Source organism: Sinocyclocheilus anshuiensis, unplaced genomic scaffold, assembly GCF_001515605.1.
Source record: "Sinocyclocheilus anshuiensis isolate Anshui unplaced genomic scaffold, SAMN03320099.WGS_v1.1 scaffold482, whole genome shotgun sequence".
NCBI lineage: Eukaryota > Metazoa > Chordata > Actinopteri > Cypriniformes > Cyprinidae > Sinocyclocheilus > Sinocyclocheilus anshuiensis.
In genome coordinates this window covers 135,292-137,527 of record NW_015547676.1, presented here as the reverse complement: position 1 = coordinate 137,527, position 2,236 = coordinate 135,292, and the positions used below count along the sequence as shown (strand labels likewise).

The 2,236-nt window shown below is 38.5% G+C and overlaps 1 protein-coding gene across 2 annotated transcripts in view; it reads left to right on the top strand.

The window, feature by feature from the left end:
* LOC107703018 (schwannomin-interacting protein 1-like) overlaps positions 1-2,236 on the top strand; it is a 133,498-nt gene that overhangs the window by 124,189 nt on the left and 7,073 nt on the right. The window lies entirely within an intron of this gene.

Genomic DNA, 2,236 nt, shown 5'->3' with positions numbered 1-2,236 from the left:
TCAGGTCCTTTCCATGTTCTCACCGCGACCGCAACACGCAGCATGCATTCAGCTCCCACCCAAACACTAGATTACCTCAGAAATCAAGCGAGAACGGAAACCGCTGCTGCGAATGCGTCGCTATTCCCACGAGAGGCGAACACACTCATGCAAACTCGTTATCTACAAACTCGGGGTAAATGGTGAAGTACTCACCTCCCCCTCAGTAGTCCCGCGAATGCATCACGATGAGCACAAGCCGCCTCCTCATGAGACGAGTGCGTTCAATTCATGCTTATCCCTCACAAGAAATAAGCAATGAATGGAGAGCACATCCAACTCCCTCGAGAGCTGAACGCGCTTGCTGTTCACCACACACACACAACACGCGAGCCGTGTGAAACTGCAGGTATCAGAGCAAAGCCTCTGGCGAGAAACATGCACTCCTAGTCGTGTTTAGCTTAATGCTAACATAAACAAACGGTCAGTGAAGACAAAGAAGAGGATGACGTATTATCCCAGCACCCTTTTATACTGTGATCGCGCAGGGTAATAACGTCATAGGCTGTCCCCGGCCAATGTTATTGTTGTTTTTAGATATACAGTATGCTTCTGACACCAGTCACGCTGAAGGCGTTCCCCATAGCAACCCCTAGAGGACGCAGTTCGAAGTTCCCATGAAAGGGAACTAAACAAAAACACAAGCAACATCTGACAATTATCTGCAAGTACAGTGTTTTTAAAGGGGTCACGACATGGATTTTTAAAAATTATTTTACAGGTTTTTTCAACTGCTTACAAAATCTTTACTTGTCACACAATTTCTGAAAGCTGACACTTAAACAGCAGAAGCACACACCAAATCTGCAAAACCATACACTAATTCTCAGCCTTTGACTCAGTTTTCAATTTCATAAAACACTTTTTCCAAAACACAACACACAGTTCTCTATGTGGCACACGAAAATCTAACAGGAACTAATATTATGGCAAAGGTGTTTGCAAATGTTTGCTTTTGAGATGAGTTATATTAGTTTGAATAATATATGTAATCTATTATATATGTAATAATAATATTCATGTTTTGAAAATGTAAGCAGTTGAAAAAAATGGTAACATGTTCCTTGAGGTTTACTTATAATAATAATAAAGTTTTTTGCACAAAAAACAACAACAAATAAATGTGGAAAAATGATTATTTTCAACCCTCATTCTGACCCTCTGTCTAAAATGAGCTGTTTTAAGGGGCGTGTCCTTTAAGGCTTGTCAGTAATCAGCTGCTGTTGTGATTGGCTAACATCATTGCATAGGAAACAGTATCAATGACCAATGTGTTTTGACAACATGATCAAAATAAAACGGTTATTTCCAGACAAAGCATTATGAAATCATTTACTTACGGTTTGTGATGCAGCTGCAGTCAGATCTAGTACCGCTTCATCTTTCAACAGAAGTTTCTTTGTGAACTCTCCATGACACTGTGCATCATTCACAAAACAAAATGCTGTGATCAATCCTCTGATATGATCTGGGGTGCCTTTAATGCCACTCGAGCGCTGGACTGTGTCAGAAAGCGAACGCGAATAGAGAACTGTGTGTTGTGTTTTGCAAAAAGTGTTTTATGAAATTGAAAACTGAGTCAAAGGCTGAGAATTAGTGTATGGTTTTGCAGGTTTGGTGTGTGCTTCCAATTTGTGCAGAAATTGTGTGACAAGTAAAGATTTTGTGTGTAAGCAGTTGAAAAAACTGTAAGTGATAACATTTAATGTTAATTTGTAAAATGAAGCAGGAATATTTTAAAGTGTCTTATCAAAAGAAAGTATGGGTCGTCTCAGATCATTCAGGAGAACAGGATCATCAGGGTTTGAGTTTATGCAGATGTTGTATATACTATCGTATTACACGATCAGATCATTTCCACTGTATGCTGAGCTTCACTGGCTCCAGATGGAGAGCAGTCTAATATTTGTGACCTTGGAGCACAAAACCAGTCATAAGGGTCAAATTGCATAAATTGAGATTTATACATCAGCTGAAAGCTGAATAAATAATCTTTCCATTGATGTATGGTTTGTTAGGATAGGACAATATTTGGCTGAGATACAACTATTTGAAAATCTGGAATCTGAGGGTGCAAAAAAATCTAAATATTGAGAAAATCATCTTTAAAGTTGTCCAAATGAAGTTCTTATCAATGCATATTACTAATCAAAAATTAAGTTTTGATATATTTACGGTAGGAAATTTACAAAATATC